At 39.4% G+C, this 23,667-nt stretch overlaps 1 protein-coding gene across 1 annotated transcript in view; it reads left to right on the forward strand.

Moving 5' to 3' along the window:
* The window catches only part of LOC149286793 (pleckstrin homology domain-containing family G member 5-like), a 111,544-nt gene that overhangs the window by 23,713 nt on the left and 64,164 nt on the right, over positions 1–23,667 (forward strand). The window lies entirely within an intron of this gene.

A 23,667-nucleotide genomic window follows, 5' to 3' on the forward strand; every position in this document is an offset into this window, starting at 1 on the left:
CCCTTAAGATATGACTACCCAGCTGGGAAAAGTCATCCGCTATTTATTTAATGTCACAGTGTGCATGTGAAAGCTCTTGACTTAGCAAGCGGGGAATGATGTTTTCATATCAAATCTTACTGCACAGCCACAAAAGGCATCTGCTGGTCTCAAAGGTTTATCCACCGAATAGACTTGGAAAATGATAAAATGGACCATTAAAATATCACAGGCCATAAGGTGATTTATGTTTACTGAGAATATTATATCACTATAAAATGCCTTGGCTCCTTGCTGGTAAGAGCCATAAAAAGCATATTTCCAGAGACCAGGAAATTTTCCTAAAATAAACACCTGGCACTCTACACTTTCACATCTGGTCCTTGATACTTTTAAGAAAACCACAGTTTATAAACTTAAAAAGGAAATATACCCCTGAAGGAAAAATCCACTCTTAAATTGCCCCTACCATGAAGAACATGAACTGTATTCCTCTTTCCCAGTCCATTATCACAAGGTATGAACCTTCCTGCTTCTCAAGGTCAAAGCAAGTTTCAGTCTTCTGTTTCAAATTGCGTGTTGTTGTAAGCAGTGCGTTTTGAGTCTACACCAAAAGCCGAAGTTCAGACCCACAATGGCCATCTGGCACACCAGGTAAATCCCAATCCGATCCTGCCTAGGTTGGAATAAATACTGCGGCTATACTACTTCCATATGGAATATTACTTTGGCGCATTGTAAGAGAAAAGCCTCATGGTAACCTGGTCAATCAGAGAGAACCCTAAATAATGCTAATGAGAATAAGACTAGCCTTGCCTGCAGTGAGTCCTCCCTCAGAAGCCACTCAAGTTACTGTTACAAGGGAAACCAAACCACAATATCAGATCTAACCTACCCATTAATGTTGTCTACTCCCAAAATGCTGGTCAAACGTCTTCTGCACAAGGGTTCTGAACCCCCAAAGTTGTTGTCTCTCTAGGCACAATGAGCGAGGAGTTCTAGTCTAGGAGTGCCTAGACTATGAAAAAAAGTAAAATGCAACAAAAGCGAGCAAAAAAACTCAACCTATGCCTGTATAGGCACGTCTAAAAATAGTTGTCTGCATTGACAAGGTCCAGAGTCACCGATGCGCTGGAAGAATTCTAGGTGGAGGCATGCAGATAAGGACACAATGTATCACTTTTCGCTTCATAACTCACTTGACTCACGTAACAATAATATTGTAAAAGAAAAAAAAACACCAAAACTCGAAACAGTTGTGGCTTTGCAGAAAAAAAAGTAGGATTGCTGGAGGAACGTTTGCAGGACCAGACTGGGGATGATGAGGCATTCATGGCATTTTAAGGCCAGTAGCCGCCTGATGACATAAGTGCAGCCACACGCTATGTTTTTATTCTCACGTGGCGTGCAGCCAGGCATGGCCACGCACCGTGACACCCGATCTGGAGTGGCACATACCCTCCCCGTAGAATAGAAGCAATTATAATATAATAGATATTAATTAGCAGGTTGTGAAGTCTCTATGGTGGAGGAGCCTAAGTTCATGTCTGTTGCTTGGTTGTGGTTCTGTCTTTTGAGTCAGATCACATGTATATGAGAAGGTAACACTTGGCCCTATAGATGCTTGTGGCGTTCGGTGTGTTTGCCTGATTTGGAGTAAGGTGCACCTGTTCACTGTTGATACAATTGCTGGTAATTGGAACTAGACTTTTTATTTTTCTACACGGTTGGTTGTTGGGTAAGGAGTAAGGACAGAGAACATCCAGCCCTTCTGTTGGCCTTTGGCTGAGAAGAGAAGGAAGGTCTATACCTAGCTTTGAGGAAAGTGACCCGGTTGTCCACCATGTTGCCCTTGTTGACATCACAAACAATTTTGACAGATTGCACTTCTGTACCAGGACATGTTTTGCTGAAATTTGGGACTTCCCCAGGCATGGGCTCATGGTTAGATAAGTCAGCAACAATTGTAAATCGTCTTTGAGTCATATACAAAGTTTTTGGAACATTCATGGTCAAGAAGAAGTGATTATTAGCTGATATAGTAGTACTGTGCATTCTGAAGGTATATGAGATCACAGACGTCATTTCGCAAGGTAATCCCTAGGGGGGTCTCTGCAAAGTAAGAATGGCTGGATGGACTTCACATATACATGAAAGTGCTATAATAGGATAGACCAAATACCTCACCGCATTAAAGTACATTGTTGCCCTCGGTTACTGTTACAGAGGATCAACAACTGGGGAGAAGCATCACATGCGCAGATCAGTTTGGAACGGATTTGGAAGAGCCCGCTTTGTTGCTTACGGTAACTCCTCGAGAGAATATACAGTAGGAAAACAGAAAATTAATGTACTAATCCCGAAGATGCAGAGTGTCGTCTTGGAAACAGAGAGCAGGCATGGAAATTTTTTACATCAGTACAGTGACTGATATGAGAATTAACCCTTTGTAACCGCCTAGCACAAATCTCCTCTCTCTGCACTGTGTTCTGCCACATGGGGGGCAGTAGAAAATAATAAACTTCAGTGGAATGGATGGTTTTAGAGGACCTGGGGTGGTACCAGTGGTGGACGGCACAATGGCACCGGTCACTTAAATTTAATCCTAGTGGCCACCAAGTCCTCGAGGGGTCTTGATGATGTAATGGATAATCTCCTGACCAAATATGTGACCCCCAAAAATGGGTGAACAGCCAGGAATGGGCTGGGGATTAAAAAAAAAAGGCTAGTGGCCGATTCATCACATGCATGCCCAGTGGCCCATTTTTCTATCATTGGTGGAATGAGGACCTCTAGTCTGGAAGGAAGAGGCTTGTGGCTCCCAGAAGAAGAAGATTGATTGATCTTTTAGCGATTAATAGATTTGGAAATCAGAGAGCAACAGGCTATTTATTTTTACATACAGTATATTTTTACATATAACATAGGCTTTTACAGTGCCAGTAAATGACATCACCAGGTCACGTGTGATCTGCTCGATCTGCTCGATCTGTTTGGACAACAAAGTTCCTGCTTTGTTTTTATGATTTCATTGTGACTGCGCCATTTAACGGTGGAAATATCTCCCCAAAGTTACATGCGTACATTAACAACAAAACCAAATGTTTATAACGGAAACTATGATGTCATGATATTGTTACGCGCACAAACATATACCACGGTTCCTTTGGAATGTTTTGGGTCGGAGAAAAACACCTTCTAGATTGTAAGCTCCTTAGAGCAGTGAACTCCTTACCGGTCAAAATAGTTTCTTGATGCATTGCTTGTTATGTCCATTGTACAGCATTGCGCAACATGATGGCGCTAAATCAATAAATAATAATAATAATATTAATGCTACTTCCCCAGAAGGCTACCTACTTGGGCTACCACTGGCTTGTCTTTTCCAGACACAACAGGCTATCACACTATTGTAAAAATACACATTTTTTTTTCTTGTTTTTTTCGGACGAAAGGAGTTCCTTTACCTATTTAAAACATACTTATTTATTTCATTCCACGGTATATTTATCTGAAAGCACAAGCAGGCTCTTTCAAGTCTAGCAGACGACTGATCGCCGTGCTCATCTAGGCATTATTTAACCGGGTTTTATTGTCTACAATTAAAATCCTGTAAGTCCTGGCATGTCAGCGGGGCTTTGGTTTTCCTTTCATAACAATCATCCCACATGCAGGGAAGTATTTCAACACGCAGAGCCTCTCTGTTTGTCTAGTCATGCATTCTCACTTGTTTCGTACATTATTTTTTTCTTTTTTCCCCCCCCGTTTTTACACTCACGCATGTGTCTCACTAGGTGCGGCTAGGAGTGTGTACACCGGTGTCTCGTCCGTAGGAAAAGGGAACCTCGACTAATCCTTCGCTAGACAAAGCGTGTCCTGGGTAGTTTCTGTAAGGTGTGTGAGGAATCGGGAGCAGATCTGCGCCAGTGAGGGGTTAGAAAAGAGAGAGAAAGAAATGAGAAGAACAGAGAATCTGATAAACTAAAGATAGAGAAATATAGAACGTGATGTGAGTGGTGTCAGCGCTGAGAAAAGTATTGATAACAGAACTGGAATTTATATATATATATATTAAAAAAATCACAATAAAAAACATAAAAAAATAATAAATACGGCCGGTTATGTAAAAAAAATATGGGATTATTCTTGCAGTTTGGCAGTTTTGCATTACATTATTTAGGAGTAATCCCCGCACACATCTCCTTGTCACAGGATCCTTCATATAACTGCTGCCCGTAGGACTTGCCTTACAATTTCCAGGACATCTGTCCCTATTGAACAAGCTTATTTTCCCCCCATTTGGCACAACATATATTTATCACACTAAAAAAAACCCTCTATTTGGCACCTTTTTATTAAGAAATTGCTTGTTTTATTCTTTTCACACCTTTGAAGAAGCCACACGGCAAAACGCGTTGGGTTTTCTTTCACTGTACAAGAATAATCCCATTTGTTTTATACACAACTGCTTGTATTTATTACATTTTATTGTGAATTCATGTATTAAAAATGACAGTCTATTAAACTTTTCCTGTTATTTGTTGGCCTAATCTCATACAAACTTGGGGTTTTGGAGACTCTTGGGTCTCTCCTTAAGGAGAATTGAGCCATTGGCCTCCTTACACATCTGTGATATTATTATTATTTATTAGTAGTTTTATTGATTCAGTTCCATCCATATAGATTTCTGACATGGTCTGTTTTTAGTGGAGTCTGGTAACTGAAGTCTTTTACTGCGGGAGATGATTTGGCCTTTTGAACACCACCTGCCATTGAAGACTTCAGTGGTTCCTCTCTTGAGTGGGACAAAAAAATTGAGCCTTCCTTCTAGCATGGGCTATGGAGGGAATAAAGAGACTACATAGCCCCATGGAATGGGAATGGAATAGAATGTGGTTCCAAAGGAAGAAGATTGGGGGTCCACAGTGGGCTCACTTGTCACTTTGGAGCACTAGCACACAATGAATGGAAACACTACAAAAATAAAAAGAACAGTTCCGGACTCCTAAAGATAAAGAGATAAAGATCTCTTTATAGAGATCTTTTTCTCTTTAAAGAAATGCTATCAAGCTTTTCTTGGCTGTGCTAACCTTGGTCTCGTTTGTATTTTTTCAGCACAGAATGATGACCCGAATTATATACATTTTTTATTTTTTGAAGACCATTCCTTTAAAACGGAAAGAATTTATTTTAGTTTTGTAATCCCATATAGTTCATCCTTTGGTCTACCCAAAAGCTTCTATGGGGAGAGTAAATGATTCCTTCATGATTTTTTTTGGTGATTTTTGGCCACTAATATCCCTTAGTACATCAATGGCGAGACTTAGATGGCGTTAAACTAGGAACTGCTTTATAAGATGAGTTCAGCCTGTCTCAGACGATTATAGAATAATTAGGAGAAACTAAAAAGCAGCTAAACCCATCTCTAATCTAAGATCAGAAAAGCGGTGTTCGGCTCAGCTCTACAAATACGGAAACCCAATGTTTGTGTTTCTATTTTAAACTGATTTCGGTGAACAGTTCCGTAGTTTTGATACATCTCAACTCTCCAAAAAGCCGTAGCCGTTTCATGTTACCTGGGGTTGTGTAACAGGCTAAAGCTGTAATAATATTGTGTTTACGCTTAAACAAAAAAAACGTCTTTGAGCCGGGTTACCAGAGGCTACTTAACCGATCCGTGAATGCATTCGCTTGAGTCAAGGACAGGTCTGGAAACCAAATATAGTCTTAAATCTAACAAAATCTGTGAATGTTAAAAATGTGAAGGAAACTTGGCAAATTTCTATAACTGAACTGTTTTCATATGAGAAAAAAAAAACCTTCAACAGTTTCAGTCTGGCATTGTGAAACGGTATAGCAGAGCGATTTCAAGAATAACTTTTGGTTCTCGACCTGCAGCCCCCAAGGACTTGGAAGGAATCAGATTTCAAGATTTTTGTTATGTATCAGCACAGGTGGTCTTGTTTTCTCCATGGCTGAAATAGTTTTTTGTTTTTTTTTTACTTAAAATCCACCTTGTACCGGAGATATATTCTGGCCCAGGCCAACAAGGAGCAGGGCGGCAGGTCCAATGGGGGGTTTGAAGACCCTCTGCTGGAGGGAGCCTCAGGTTTCTACTCAATGAGCCAATGAAAAGTGAGATGAATAGCAGATCAGAAAATGTTATGGTTTCCGAAACCACCAAATATGCATGTATTAAATAAGTACATACAAGTAAGAACACATATGCGTGTAAATGCATGTACGTCCAGTCCATACGCTTCCAAATGGTTTACAAGAGAATATGGTAAATCCAGAGTCCTGGCAACGAAAGGTTAAATTAGGAACGTGCCGCTGCAGAGCAGAATGGGAACGTTAGCATTAAATATAATTCTGGCTCCGAGTCCTGTCTGGTTCTAAACAACATGGTTGTTTTATGCGGGGTTTTCATCATCTCATGAAAGAGCAGTTAAAAATACCTGGTAGAAAACTGAAAATTACAGTTTTAGAGCTAACATTAAATATAAAATGTATGCTATTTCCAAATCAATGCCTTGTCATTAAATGCTGCAAACTCAACCTTAAACATTTCCAGATGCTACACATGGGTGTAAACATGGATTCCATCCATGGAAGAGACTTCTGAGGTCCTGATGTGACTTTAAGATTTTGTATGTTGCCCCAAATGAAAAGTTTCAGGTTTTCCTTCCTATCTTCACCCTGAAGAAGAGACCTCTGAGGTCCCGAAAGCTTATGTCATTTTACATCTTTTCCTAGGATGGCACAAAGCAAAGGTACCAACACCAACTAACTATACATTAAAAGTGTAGAGATGTCTATTATGCACTACAAGCCCTTGGAATTACAATTTCTTTCACATCTGCCCCCAAAATGTCCTTGCCATCAAACACATCAAACACCCTTACACCTTTAGATATTTTTTCCCCCTTGAAGCCCAAGGTATCTCATGCTTCACCTTGATCAGTAATGGACGTGCCTATTTTTAATTATTATTATTTATTGTAATTATTTTATTATAATTATTAATTTAAAAAAAAAATTGACAAAACTTTTTTATTCACTCTGTTTAGATTCACTCTAGAGCACTAGTAGATTCCATAGCACTATTACAATAGAGGCGGGAGAAAAATAACAAATAACAATTACAATAATAATAAATTATTATTTATAATAACAATAAAAATAATAAAAACATTTACAAAATGTATAATAAAATATATACATTTAGGGCATAGTGGTATAGAGGGAGAAGAGAGTTTACAGTCTACCCAGTAGACATAATATCAGGGAGTAGCCAGGCTTCTGTGTCTTCTTGGATTTAGAAACATGATGCCCAAACAGGTGTTTACTGAAGCCACTGTTCACCTGGGGAGGGATGCACAAGGAAAGGCCCTGGAGGTTTAACTTCCAGCCATGAGAACAGAGTGGAAGGGGAGGGTGCAGGGGAGGATCAGGCAGAATGAGCACAGTACACACAGCCAGCCTGGAATATAATACAGAACAAAAGTAGCCAGGACTCCAGAGCTAGCACAGGATCAGCATTCTGCTGTGAATCATTCAGAAGCTCCAGGTCTGAGCCTTGAAGAGCCTTCCTCATCCCCAAACCACCAAGGATGCTCCTCCTCCTCCTCCCTGAGTCACATCACAGTGAAGGATCTGCCAGCAATCCCTGTGGATAAGTCAAGGGGAATTCAGCCCATTCACTTCTCTGTATGCTGATCCATCTGGGATTCCCACCAGACACAGAGTGCCCTCTCTCTCTCTCTGGAAAGAATTACCCTTAATGCCCCTCCAGTGTGGATGTATAAACAGCAAGACTACAGCTGGAGGGACTCACCCCACAGATAGCTGAGAAGCTTCACTCCATCTGTGTGAAAGGTGAGTGCGGGGAGTGCAGGGCTGATGTGCCTGGCATGGAGATTCCTCGCCTGCTGGCTGCATCAAGCCTTCTGGGTCAGGCGGAGTGGAGTTAACTTTCACAATGGCCGGGGAGTGATTAAAAATGCAACAATGTTGCATCTGCCCCTTGGCTTTCTTAATGATTGTTTCAAGTTTTTATTGTTTTTAATTGCTTTTGTTTTGGAAATAGAATGTTTTGTTACTAAAGGGGGTATAAGAAACAGAATCACACACAGAAGATTATATGTATGTGTGTATGTATGTATGTATGTATATATGTGTGTGTGTGTGTGTGTTTATATATATGTTTTATATATATGTTATGTTATGTTATATATATATATATATATATATATATATATATATATATATATATATATATATATAAATATACAGAGGAATTCAAAAGGGAAGCACTCACCTGAACTAGCAGTAATTATAAAGGGGTGCTGCTGAAGACCAATCATACACAATTCATAGAGAAACATATATATATATATATATATATATATATATATATATACACAGGTTGTACTACCATATACATAGAACAAGCAGGTCCCTAATTGACATGGTACTTATGCGTGAGGATGGAGGTGAGAGACCCCTGTAAGTTTTAATAGGGGTTTGTACAATAGCTATAGATATAATACATAGCAATACAATATATGATACAGATATGTACAATATATATATATATATATATATATATATATATCATTGCTGTGTCTCTGTGCCCTCTCCAATGACACAAGGACTCTTAATGCAGAGGAAATTATGAAGACACTTAGCATTTCTTTAATGCTATCGTATTTTATATTTTATTTTCTGCCCTGCGGATAGAGATAGTAAGCAGGGTTAAATATTTGCACACTGAAGGTGACTGCTGGATTTTGGCATAAGGTGACCAGGAATTGTACTGTTTTAGCTATCAGTTCTATGCCTTTCCGCTCCATTAAGCACTGAATTTGTTGTAATGGAGAATATTGTTGTGGAGTAGAGGGCCGTTCTTGTGTATGTGAGATGTTATTAGTTTTTCCCTATGATGATATGATGGTCATATGTCTATATATAATATACATACACATTATTATATAATATATAATATTATATGCATCCACAGAAATATAGCATGTATTCAAGTAATCTGTTATTCGAGAAACTTCAATGGAATATTAAGTTTAGAGTTAGAATTTTAATGTCATTTTATGATGAAAAACCATTATTATCAGAAGGAAAACACAGCTGAAACTTCCATTCAGTTCTATTGTCTGTGAATTTGGCTTTTTGTGACCTGGTGTGACTTTTCCGGGTCAGTAAAAGCTCCTTGGATAAAGATGGCAGTGTCAGATTATCCAGCCCGCTTCATATGTTTCTTTTCTATACATTTTTTAAAAAGCGTCACCTCCCACCGAGAGTTGAACATAATAATAAAAATGATAAATAGCTGCATTTGTGACACTGACAATAACCCTAGCGCCGTTCAGGCTCCATAAACTTCAAACCGAGTAAAAAGTAGCTGTGAAATGCACAGGGTTCCTAGCTTAGCCCACAGATTTGTCCCTCTTGTCCAGGAGCTCAGAATGTTTGCCGGGTAGGAAAAAACATTGAATTTGATGGCAGATAAGACCCATTCGCACCATCTTGTCTGCCCATTTATCTTGCTGTAAGGACCTTAATCAGTCGTTGGTCTCGTCTTAGATTCAGGAGCCGTATGCCTGTCCCATTCATGTTTAAATCCACTCACTGTTTTACCCTCTACCACTTCTGATGAGAGATTGTTCCATGTATCATCCTCTTGGTAAAGTAAAACGTTCCTTACATTACATATCAACATCTAGCCTTCTAGTGTTAGACTATGGTTCTTTGAAGAGTGTATGACAATATTCTAGGGCCTTAAAAGTCACAGTAATGTATATAGAAATAGATTTGTACATTAAATTAAGTAAATAAACAACACAATTCTTCAAGTTTCTTACTCAATTATATACATAATGTTATAACAAAATAATATTAATAATAGGATGCAAAGTAACAAAGCCACACTCCCTAAACAGAAATTTCCTTCGGGATGTGTGCTAAAATTATCATTTTCTTCTTTTTTGTAAAGTTGTTCACTGATAAATAGATGCTGTTTTAGTATAAATATGCTGGAAACCGACTTTTTTTGCTACAGGCAAATTTTCACGCCTCTAAAGCCGTAGGGCTTTAAAAAATATGGAACCATGTAACTAGGGAGCATGATTGGGCTTGTGAGCTCAGAGAATACCCTGTTTTGGGGCTATTACATAGATCTCGCTTTCTATCTTGATCAGTGGTGTTGAAAGGATAGTAAGTTTTATGATGATAAACCCATTAATCTATATATATATGGGTTGCAGAGAGAGATACTCAAGTTCTTCAACTACAACCTATGCCAGGCTGCCCGTAAAGTCCAGCAATATCCTCGCATGTTGGCAGCCTACCATGACTGTGCAGCGTTTCAACGAAGCAGACAGTGACTCATAATGAATAGCAATTAGGTTATTGAGGTCATCGATGACAACCATGCATATTCAACAAGGCGAATAATGAGTAACAAGATAAAGCAAGCAAAGTAAAATGCATTTATGCCCATATGGACATCTAAGTCATGTATATAAGGAGTCTAAGGACACATTGTATCTCACTTTTTGACTCCTTCTCATGGTTATGTGCGCTTTCTCTCATTTCCAGAATGCCTGCTGTTTTAGACAGAGCTCTGGGCCCAGCATCGAGTTGGAAATGCATGAGCCTGAGAGCCCCGTCTTCTGAAATCAATAAACCTCTTGCCATTTCTCACTTAAATTGCCTATAACAACTTGTCATTGACCTTGAGTACATACGTCATGTCAAAAGACTTGAAGCTCCAGTTGTTAGACTTTGGACCATCACCTAAACCCCTTTCAATTGACTTCTGGTACCCTGTCTCTGCATCACAGTTCCTTCTTAGATATTAATAATAGATTTACTGATACCCAAGGTCCTTGTGAGGGTTTGGTTTGGTTGATATTGTCCCCTGGTTGTACAGGAAGGAAAGAGATTAGAGGTTAGGTGGGGACAATGCTTTCCCGTATCCTACATTTAACAGCTTGACAAGCATCATTTTATGCAGTGCTGTCTACATAGATTACGATAACGTCGATAACCGATCTTCGATAACCATCGTCACCTCATATTACAAGATCTGCATAATCACTACTTTAAGTTTTCCATCATTTTCTCTGGAAGTTTAATGGTTCTGGAAGGGAAAAAAACACGCAGAACGAGCAAAAGAGAGGTGAGTTCAGGACAAAGGAAGTAATTAGCTAGCTCGGCCAAGAACAGACAAACCTAATAGATTTATGGAGAGTCCCATCTGGTGGGACCGGCGTATCAGACAAAGCCTGTCCACAAACCCTGATCTACACTTTGGACTTTATAGGGCATCAGTAAGGTGCAGCTGGTTCCCTTCAGGCACCATTGAAGGTGTACTGCTCTAAAAAGGGTCTAGAGTCTTCCGCAAACAGAAAAACATATAAATAGAAATAAATTTGGCGACAGCCAGAGGTGACTTTCAAAGATAAAAGGTACCGGGTCATCTCATCTTGGTCCAACATAGGATTACGTTCACAGCTCGCTCGCTGATGCGCGTGTCAATCTCTGGCTGGCTTGTAGGAAAAGACAAAGCGTAACTTCATACGTAATAACCCTGTGAACCGGTTATGAGCTGAATTAATGCCAGATATACTAAAAAATAAAAATATATAAAAGAGAAGAATCAAAAGATATTTAAAAGGGGAACTTCCACCACTTCTTTTTTAAAAATATTCTGCTGTTTTAAAAACTAGTTTTCAGATAACTTAATTACTTCAGGCATCTGAATATCAGTTTGTGTTCTTTTATCTGAGCCCCAATCTACTAGACAAACACCCTGACTCCTTATCATACTGCCTGTAGGGAAAAATAGAATGGCTCAGTCTTAATCACCCAGCCGGACACTGTCTAATGAAAGTCTCTCTCTCTCTCTCTCTCTCTCTCTCCCTCTCTCTCTGTATCTATCTATCTATCCATCTATATATCTCTCTCTCTCTCCCTCTCTCTCTGTATCTATCTATCTATCTATCTATCTATCCATCCATCTATCTATCTATCTATCTATCTATCTATCTATCTATCTATCTCTATCTATCTATCTATCTATCTATCTATCTATCTATCTATCTCTCTCTCTCTCTCTCTCTCTATCTATCTATCTATCTATCTATCTATCTATCTATCTATCTCTCTCTCTCTCTCTCTCTATCTATCTATCTATCTATCTATCTATCTATCTATCCATCCATCCATCCATCCATCTATCTATCTATCTATCTATCTATCTATCTATCTATCTATCTATCTCTATCTATCTATCTATCTATCTATCTATCTATCTCTCTCTCTCTCTCTCTCTCTCTCTCTCTCTCTATCTATCTATCTATCTATCTATCTATCTATCTATCTATCTATCTATCTATCCATCCATCCATCCATCCATCCATCCATCCATCCATCCATCCATCTATCTATCTATCTATCTATCTATCTATCTATCTATCTATCTATCTATCTATCTATCTTTCTATCACATCATCACAAAGCAAGACAACATAGCAATCATATAAAATACACAGTAACATGTATGTGTGTGTTCCTGTGAAATCACAGCATGAGGTTTGTTGATGAATGACTTATTATGATTATTTTCACTTAGATTGTATTAGACTTCAGGAAATAGCACTCCTGGGATTGGCTTTATAAACATACAGAGATTCAGTTAATGTAAAGCTGATAAAGTCAAGGAGGTGGATTTCTGCCAGTGTTCTTGCCAAGGCAATGTTTGTCTTATTAAAAAAAATAGAATGTATAACCTCATTTATCACATCTTTAAGCCAACGTAAAGGCAAAAGTTCATCTAAGAGCAACTGGGTCCAGCACTAAAATATATTATTTTTAGGATTTTTTATATTGTTATTTTATTATTTTTTGACATACAAATATAACATTTTTGGTTACGTTTTACATATTCCTTACATAAAAAAAACCCACGGGGTCTAAATCTAGCAGGTCCACTATCTGCTAAGCTGATTTATATACTTGGTTCAAACCAAGGTCATAAAGACACAAAGTATTGGTATAGTGTCACCCCTAGCCACACCTCATAAAACTTGGTGAATTATCCACCAAATGACATAAATGTGGCCGGACATTATGTTTTTATATTATGTTTTTATGGCAATGGATATCCAGGCTTTCGGTCAGTCCAGGCTTGCTCCCATTGAAATCATACGGAGTGCTTTCTGTGCATGCGTACAGTGATTTTATTAGATCTTCCAGCGCTCGAGGTAGTTATCAGTGAGTGTACCGTGAGTGTGCACTCATAGGCATATGTGTATGAATACCTCCATGCATTCGCAGAGGAATTATGGCAATGTTAGGCTCAGATCTGCTATCATATGCATTAAAGTGCATAGCATGTCCCTTTAAATGTCAGAGATAATGTTCATGAACGCTCATTAATTTAACTTCATGTTATGCAGGCCAACAGTCCTCCACTGGGTTGCTCTTGATAATGCATGATGAGTTGAAACCGTTTAACCCACTGTGACTCATGGTTTAGTGGATAAACTCCAAAGGTGTCAGAAAGGCTACAAAAGTGGTAACTGGTGCTTCCCAACTCATTCGCTAGGAGTAGGGACTTCCAACGGAGTCATTAAAACAAAAAATTTATGATTGTAAGCTTTTTAATCTCTCAAGTGTTGAAATGTTCCTCAGAGCTGCTAACCTGCCGAAGAGTTTCCAAATTACTAAACACGCATTAGGAAAATGTGAGAATTGCTGCAGAAAGCATCCAAACCCAAAGTTTGCAAAATCACTTTTTCCGAAGAACAATTTATGTAGGATTATAATGAGATAGAGGCACTCGAGCGCTTAAAGGGGGTTTTTATCCCAAATGTGTTTCTTGCACTGACTAGCATGTTAAGCAAAACCTTAGAAGATCCGTCACTTATTACTTCAGTCACTTTTTTTTTTATCACATAAAAAGCTGAGTGTAAGCGTGTGCGCCGGGCCCTCTCTACCGAATGTAGCGAAGGTTCGCCTTAGTCCGTCAGTTCTGGTTTTGTCAGACCCTTTCAATGTAAGAAGCACAGTGGAAATTGTGCTATATAAATAAAATAAAAAAATCATAATTTTCAAAACACAGAAGCATCTGTGGTTTCTATGGCAACAACCTATCAGTACTTGTTACATGATGAAAGAGTTAATTGTGGAAAGGCTTCTAGCATACAACAGTACTTGGAATTGTCCTTCTAATGCTTAATGAGGTTACAAAGGGTTAATTTCAGCAGAGTAGGTGGAACTGCACCTTTAAAAAATGTATTTTCATTCATAACATGGACACTGGTTGAGATAAGATGTGTGGCCGTACTTTTAGGAGACGTTGTGGCGTATTGGTAATGGAGTAAGGCATTTAGAAGAATAATGTATTTTATTTTACATAATTTAACCCCATTTCAATACACATTAACTCTTTCATACTCTTTCATACTTTTCATATTTTTGGACATAAGATCATACCTTGGAATTTTTATGGGTCAGGTAGCCTCTGTATTGTTGCAATGTGCTTGCCCGGAGGCAAAGTGTCCCTGGAATTTAGTTGTGATGTTCGCCGCTATGTATCATAAATTACACGGAGCCTTCCCGTGTGTTAATATGCCTGATCAATAACAACACCTCCTGAACACCTAACAGCGTGTGCGTCGATCCACGTATTTTCCAAGATATGTTTCCCTCGTTGTTTGGTTAGCAGCTTCACCTGCCAATGTTTTACATGGCCGAGGGACTTCTGTTGTTTTATGGTGAAATAACATATAATTACCGCTGTCTGTACAGACTTGTTGCAGCGCAATGCTTGGCACAATCACACTGCTGCACTTGAGGTATGCATTCAGATTTATGTGTACTTTCTAATGAAAACATCTAGAATAAGTCAGGAAAATATATTTAACCTCCATTTAGGATCTTGCTTAAGTTTATAACGATGGAAAATGCAGCCTCATCTTCCAAGTCCTTTGAACTACAGTTCCCATGATGCTCAGCCAACGTCCGCCATTGCTGTAGTCTGTAAAGAAGAGCTTGGTGGGCCCTGTGTAATGCATTTTCGAAATGACCTCTCTATGCCTTATGCATTATGGAGAGGGGGCACGGCTCTTTCTAAACGAGACACATGTCCGGGGGTGGCCCTCTATAATGCACAATGGACTTGGTGAACTGAAACTGCAACTCTCCTGCAACATTTACTGAGTACACTTTAATGAATTGAAATATCAATCCACCCAAGCTCACACTTTAGAGAATAAACACTGATAAGAAATAAAGAGACGAGGCATAGCACCTCATACAATAATTGGGGGGTTTTAACCCCGCCACTCTACTATTCATCTCTAGACTGTAAGATTGCATGCAAGGACCTCTTTGCCCGATGTATCAGAATGTCTTTGTCAACTCTAGTGTTGTCATATCCTTTGAGCAGGCCTTTGGCCGGATCCTACAGCGTCCAGCCAGTTGCTGCATATGGCCATCTGCAAGCTATATGACCATAAAAACGTAGCGTGTGGCCACCCATATCAGGCCGCTGGCCGCACTTACACCATCAGGTGGCTGCTGACCTTAAAGTGCCAGGGCCGCCTTGTCATCCCCAGTCTGGTCCTGCCTGAGAATGTAAGAAGCGCTGCTTCTAAAAATACAAAGCCGTTGTTCAAGTAAAAAACTTGTGCACTCAAAGTCCCACACATGAACATACACGGACAAAGCAGCATAAAATGTTTCTCCTGCGCTTTAGAAATTTTGGGTAGCAAAAGTAAATGTGAATAAACAAGCTACATCTGATTTGATTAATTTGCTTCTGCGAGACGGATTACTTTGTAGCAGATGCCAGCTGGTTCACAGCTTCCAGGTACAATGCGCTACGCAAGTTCATGAACCAGCTAAGCTACCTGCCAACAGCAATTTGGAGCTTTTAGGTCCCTTATGTGATGCCTTGAACTGATTCACGCTAACTGGGAAGATGTCAGAAAAGCTACTGACTGTAAATGCATTATGGTTATCAAATGAAATACAAGGTCTTTTTACTAAGTCTCCAGTTGATTGATGGAGGCAACTCAAATGACTTTAAACCACTCATTGAAGCCACCTCAAACAGCAGCTCATCCATTCAAGTCAGGTTATTGTAGAGTTGATTTGGGAGGTGTCAAGTGAAACAGTTAAAGTCTTCCGTTGAGTTCCCATTGTTCACAAGAGCATTATGGAATCCCGTTCTGACCTTCAAGTCTATATGATAAGGTATAAGTTGAATTGACTATCAAGTTTTCTTTGTGTACAGTTCTGGAGACCCTATCTCTAGCAGGATCCTGATGTACCGGAGACGGTTCAGAGGAGGGCGAGTTAAATGGTAAATGGCTTACTGGATAGAAAGGATCAGAAAAAACAGAGGATCTCAATATGTGCAGCTTGAAGGAGATTAGATGTGATAGAACATCGAAACCTCAAAAAGTGGCAGAGGTTAATACAGTGGGTAATTTAAATATGCATGGGTATAAATCTCGAATCTATGACAAAACCAAGAACTGATGAAGGTCTCAGTCTCTAGATTTGTAAATAGACCCCGACAACAGAAATGAACATGTTTTAGAGCAGGAAAGGTGGCTTTGCTAGTGACCGTCAATCCATTTTTAAGCAGGAGTAATATCAGATACAGAAGTGTAGCGTTTCAATAAGAAGCTATTGTCAATATTTGTGCAATGTGATACGTAATAAGGATGCAATCCTATATTATTAGGTCATAGATACCAAACTGTGGTTTATCCAGACCAGTGGGAGCCGGTGGGGGAGGAGGAAACCGAATTCTCTTATTTCTAAATAAAATAATTTCCATTTCTGGCTAAAAAGACCTTGTTGAGCATCAACATCATTTTTTTAGCACAATCCTCACTTTTATTAACGCTCAGAGGGGCTTTAGTGAGGTTTTCAACTTGAGACACATGATATGACCGCCAGGAAATCACAATGCTTATCGGACATCGGTCCAAACGCAATATTTTTTTTAGAAATACTTAAGGCTAAAAATGTTCACTTACTTTTGTACCAGTGTATTTTTGTTCATTTCAAGTGTATTTTTCTTGGGGCTGGTTTTGAATCCTCAATGTGTTGCATGGATGAGTGCCATACATGGAGAAGAGGCATTAAGGGGGTCAAGGAACCTGCAGTCTTGATCATCTAAAGAAAGAAGGAGTGCCGGCCAAAGCACACCCACAGAAATGTTCTTATATAACATCACGAAACAAAAAGAAACCAAGTTTAACTTAATTTTTCCAAAAAAAAATGTTATGTAAGTCCCACTGCACAGGGCTATGAAATAATTTTGGCCCTACTGATCTATGGAGGGCCGGAATGGCAATGTCGAGGAAACCCTGGCACTAGCCACTGTCTGCATGCTGCAACACCCAATCTGCCACTGGAGTGAGTGTGTGGTGTTCTCAGCCACTGGCCCACCATGCATTTGCCCGGTGTGCCAAATGGCCAGTCCAGGTCTGGATATATGCTAAGGTATATCAATAAATGACTTGCAAGAATACATTGTATGGGACAAACAATACACAGCGCAAAGGAGTGTATTAGATAATTACAGAAGAACGTGACGGCAGCTCACAGCTATTAGGTCCATCAAGCCTGGCCCTCTACTCTCTTAAAGCAAGACCTCAAACCTTACTTGGTCCTTCACCCTGTCTTATGTTCAGCGCAGCCTCAAAGAGCCGATAAACTCTTAACAATAACTTTGACATCTCTGATAGAAGCCATGGTTATTTTTTTCTTTTCCTATTGGAATTTTCAGAGTTGGAATTTGCCGAGATACATCTCATTTTGTATTGCTGACTGGCAGCTGATGGGCTTCTAGATGCATGCTGGTGACGGTCAGTCAATCAGCCGAGACCTAATTCTCTGCCTACTCTTCCTCTTAGATGAACAGCGTTCCCATTCCCAGTTGAGTGCTAAAACTTCCGATCTAAGAGGAAAGGTAGGGTGAGACTTGGGAACCCTCTAGTGTCTACAATAGATGCCAAATAAAACTGGGTGCAAATAAGCCAGTCCCTTGCATTTTGCATACCACATATGAAAGTGATCATTTTTGGGTGTAAAAACCTAAAATGTATTCCATACATCATATATACCTGCTGCTATTTGGTTCTTAGGTTCATGCATGTTTTAGCAATAGGTTGGCTTGTTATAATGAGCGCATGGAAGCAGATCCAACGGCAACAGAGTGGTTTGGTGATTCCAGTAAATCATGGCGCCTTATTCTTGTTACGTATCCATACGTTTGGGGTGCAAGTGGTAAAATAAAACACAGTTCCAGTGCCCGTTTGTGTCCACTGGGAGACATCTTCCGTTTTAGCAGGCTGCGTATGAGCCTCTAATAATAAAGTACCCCTGCACACTTGCGATTCTGTTTTTTTTTCATGAATATTTGATTTTAAGGCAGCGATATAAAACTATAACTATCACATATATTCCAACTGGGAAAGAATAACACAGGTAATTTTTTTCTAGACTCTGTAATAAAACAGTACATGTAAATAATGTTAACTTTACCAGCGTCCCCAGAGTGCGAGGGGTAAATGTTTAAACTTAATATCACCAAAAACAATGACATAGATAATAGATAATAATGTTCCAGCTTTAATAAATGGAATTATACTAAAAGCTGGGAATGTGCCAGTTCCTATTTAAAACAAGATTAGCAATGCAGTAAATGGTGAATAACGCATCACACAGACGGTTAACGCACACGCACACGCCTCTGGTCTCATCACATGTGCTTGTGTTGCACAATAGGACTCATCATGCTATAAAACAATGATTCAAATAGGGTCAGACTTATCCCTTTTCAGCTGTGATTTCCAAGGCAGCTGTATTTGCCGATGAATCAGCGATGACTGAAAAATGCTGTTGGCAGAAAGGGTTAAGATCTCCCCCAAAAATGTCAAACCAACTTCCGCATAACTATTGCGCCGTAGCATGGATGGCATTTCTGCTGCGTTGAACTACAACACCCATGATCCACAGCTGGCAAAGTATCATTAGGATTTGTAGTTTACAGCAGATGAATATTGGGGTACGGCAGGTCGGTTTTGGGGCTATGGCAAAGAATCCCGCCCCCCCATGACAACCTGGGATGGCTCCTTATTGCCCGCACATCTGGATATAATGTAACACTATGCAGGATTTCTATGGCTTTAAATTAAAAGTATTTTATTCAGGAGGAAAAGTACTTTTCATGGCTCCATCTGCCTGCCATGTGCGTGAATAAATACCTGCACACTTTGTCATTGAATATGTGATTTCGTACCGTACCGTTCTCTCACCTGTATCAGTGTTCCTGGTTAGATATGGGTCTGCATGCTTTTCAGATGACCTTCTAGGAGGGAGACGGAGAGGTTATATTCAGGGCTCGATAAGCAGAACCCAAATGAAAGGTGTTTACACATTGAGACAACCAGGTGATTCCAGGTCAGGACCGTCCATTAGGATGTTCTGTGACGCCAGGTCAGGATTGGAGTGGAGCCGTCACACAGTCCTAGGTAATGATGAGCCGAATCATAAACTTTAAAAAAGTTTCTTTTACCGAGTTCATTAAAATTAACAGAATCCACGGGCAGGCTTCTTATCAACACTTCTTCTAATGATCTCTACCTTAGAATAGAGAGGGAGGGAAAAAAAAAAAAAAGTAAAGCTGCTATAAAATTATAATGAAATGCTAAAATTGGAACGAAGAGCTGACCTGTTTCTCTCTTGTGGTTTGATGTAGCTTTTTGTGTCCTTGCCTGCATCCAGAAGTACGAGACCTTGTTATCTAGAAGGTGGGTCAGATTCAGCATATGCCTGTCCAAAGCTGGCCACCTCGAATTAGGTTTTAAATATGGCTACGGTTTTAAGCTTGTAATATTACGGCAACGCTCTCTACGTCTACGTCACGGCGTCTTGTATATTGGGAGTCAATATCTCTGTAAATAGTTTATCATGTGTCATTCTTTGTGTAAAATGTGTAGTGTTAAATGTATTCTTCATGGGGTTCCTGGGCAAGTGTCTGCTTGAGGGCCCCAGAACCCTCTCAAGGTACTCCAAGTATCACAGAAACTTCTCAGTAACCTTGTCCTTCCTCAGGGCCGGCCTCATCCTTTGAAGGTTTGTTGGGTTCTCCTTGTTGGAGTAAACCCAAAACGTAGGATCCATGCCTCTGGGTTGTTGCCCTTTTTTTGCTGTGTCGTGTCTTCTGTTTGACCCCATGTGGAGGTGTCAGCTAGAATTTAGAATAATGGCCCTAGAAGCATGGCAGGATTTAGAATAATAGCGTTCCCTGTAAAATATACAGTGTCTGTCACCCTCCCATTGTATATGTTTCCGTCGTTTAGTAAATTATACTGATTGAATGACCTTGACAGAAAATTGTTTTAGATGTGTGCCAAGGCTCGCTGCCGCCTTGCGCCGGGGACAGTCTAACCAGACATGTTTATACAGCTGCAGGCATTTGCCAAATTAATATACAGCAGCCCAATTCCGAGAGGGAACGGGCACATTTTTAACACCCTGTAGTTTGCACTCCAGCAGACCGATTTAGTTGAATGCATTTAAGAGTTTAACCCCTGCCTTCCTGCTATTGTTAGCAAAGGTTCCTCTCCATTCTTGCTCGGCCTCGCGTTACGTTTCAGATGCACTTTTAAACCTCTGCTTCCCGACTTAGCCTAGACAACAAAAAAAGGGGGGGAAAAATAGAAAATTTATGAGGATGCCTTTTCACATCCCTGAGCGGATTGAAGTGCTGTCATGGGAACAGAAAACAAGAGGAGACCTGAAATTATTCAGCGGGGGAGAGCACTTTTTTACTTTGTTTCATAGCTGGGTAGGAGGCTCTTGGTTTCCTTGTCCTCCAACAGCCGCTAAAAGCTCCTCCACCTGTGGTTGTCCATCGTATGTCATTACGGGAAATACTTCTCAATTCTGCCCCGAGACCCTCTTAGTTTAAGCTGTGGTTTCACTGTAGGGGGATTTGTAAAGCTGGAACCACGCAATAACGTCTAAGGCTGGTGACGACGGACACCACAGCCCTGTCCTCCCGTACTGATGGAATTCTCCGAGGATCACATGGAATCACGTGGGACGTTAAGGTTCTTTGATCTGTAGTGTGATTAAATGTATCTCTCCAAAGGGAAACGTACGGCAGTGAAATGGAAAGGCCCTGCCTTGTGTTTATTTAATGCTAGCTTTCATCTTTTAGAGGTAGGAAGCGCCATAAAAAAAGATTGATATTAGGTTCTCCGCCGAGTGACTCATTAGTTGAAGGAAATTGAGTACAATAAATAAAACACAGTACTTGGGACCCTGCCTAAATTGTCATAATAAATGACGACCGATTTGACATCAGACGGCCAGTTCTTGTTCTTTTTTTTTTTTAAAGCAGACATGGTTCAGGGGCTCTACCAGATTTAAAATTCCGTCCAAAATATCAAAGTTTCGGTTAAGTCAAAATGTGAATTAACACATAGAGCGTTCTGTAGCACTTAAGATGAAGCCGTACATCTAGGATACATATCGAGATATATTATTTGCATTTAGGAATGTATTATGATACATGCTTGAATTGTAGTTGTTGAGTAACTGGGATTCAGCTGTGTTGTCCTTAAAGATCTTCCAGAAAAGTAGACTATTCTCCTATTTCTTTGGTAATTCAGATATAAATCACCATTTTATTTTGCCAGAGGAATTTTGTTGGGAGTCGCTATATGGGGTCTTTATGGTGGACTGATAAAGGGTTGTGTTTTTAGAGTTCCAGGGTCATCATTGTGGTTTAAAAGTTCCAAGGTATGTTTTATTTCTCAAAAATAATTCTACAAAAACCATAGTCAGCCAAAAGATACAAACATAGAACCAGACCCATTCGGCCCGTCCAATCGTCCCTTTTTCCTGCTGTAAAGACTCGGACCTTAATCAGTCGTTGGTCTCATAGAATAAAATGAAACATATCATTGTAGCAGTTTATGTATTTTTTTTTTAGATCCAGGGCTGGATTTACCCCACGTGATACATACTGTTAGGTCATTTCCATCTCCTGGAGGTATACGGCGTCACCAAGATAAAATGTACCATGAAGCAGATCAAACATGTTGTTGCGGTTGCTTGTGGCTCTTTAAAATACCCAACCGCTGATTTCAGGGTCGTAAGTCTAGTCAAATCCAAAAATCTTGTAAAAATGTTAGCTTTTAGTTATGGCAACTGGTTGCTATGCACCCGAGGCACATTCCACAGTTACCTGTTCAGAGATGAGTCCTTGTGATGATCATCAATCTTTGGAGCGTCATAGATGGAAAGCAAAATTTAAAATACAGATATAATGTAACATCAAGGTAAACAGATGTCCTCTAAAGTTGAAAAGAACAATGGGAAACTCCATTCAACTTTAAGAAGTTACATGTAAAGGGAAATTAGAAACACGGAGAAAGTAAACCAGGTCCAAAAAGAACTTTCCAATATTCTTCTGATCAAAAATGAGTTCCAGAATCTTTAAACAGATCTTTGCCATCAATAAGATTCCCAGATTGCCTCCAACGAGGGCTTTGTTGGCCCTTGATACTTTAAAATGAATAAGGCAACAAGAGATTTGGATCTGGCTTAATTTAGCCGTAATGTAAAATAAAACAAAAGTAACAGATTCAGGAGATACTTGGACAGCGGATATTGAATGATGGGACTGAAGTCACTCTTCGGGCGTTGAGTGGTGGCTTGGAGTGGTTACTTTCGACTTGGAAACCTTGGACTTGTCTTCTGGACCGTTATTCTCACAGCACGTGGTGAAAATATACTCTTCAACCTTCTTCCTTGCAAGCAAGTAACTGTTTCAACAACTTTGAACTTAATAATGCTCGCTACAGTTGCAAGATGGAGCTTACTTTGTGTGTTTTCTTTTTTATTGCCATTGTCCATCATGGGAAGATTAATGACCATTTTGTTTGTAATTCTTTGTATGTTTTTTGGACTTTAACCACAATGGCAGATGCTGCTACCGACGGATTTCCTGTTTGCTTCTTTTTATTCTCCATGGAAACAAGCGTCCTTTTTAAAGATTCTATAAACTGCCTTATACTTGACAGCTGGGCATTGATGCGTGATAAATTCAATAATGGTATTTTATTATTATTTGAAAATGCCTTTTTTTGTGAGTAAAAGATATATAAAATTATAGCGATGCTGGAAATTATATATTATTATATATTTTATTAACATAGATGTTAAATTTGAAAAAGTCAGGGGTAAAAAAAAACCCAAAAAACCCAAAAGTTAGTATTCCCCCCAAAATGTCTCCAGTTTTGCCTAGAGGAATATTCCCAGAATATAAGTTAATTATGAATGCGTTGTCTACAGTTATAAAAACATTTTTTTTCATTTCTGAATGAAAGTTTTGTTACACAGAAAATGAAAGGGCAGATTTTGCTGAATAGCTTTTCCGGATCAATGAGTGAAAAACTAATTATGGCCATTTGAAAAGCTGTGGAATGCACTCTATATGTTCACATACATGTCTCGTTTTCATAGTTCACTTGACATAAGAGGATTGGAAATTAGTTGTTTTTTTTAAAAAAAATCCTCCTAAAATATGTCAGGCAAGAGTAATATGCAAAATTCTTCAATATACATATT

This window comes from Sceloporus occidentalis, unplaced genomic scaffold (assembly GCF_023333645.1).
Source record: "Sceloporus occidentalis isolate IW3139 unplaced genomic scaffold, rSceOcc1.0.p SCAF_66, whole genome shotgun sequence".
Taxonomy (NCBI): domain Eukaryota; kingdom Metazoa; phylum Chordata; class Lepidosauria; order Squamata; family Phrynosomatidae; genus Sceloporus; species Sceloporus occidentalis.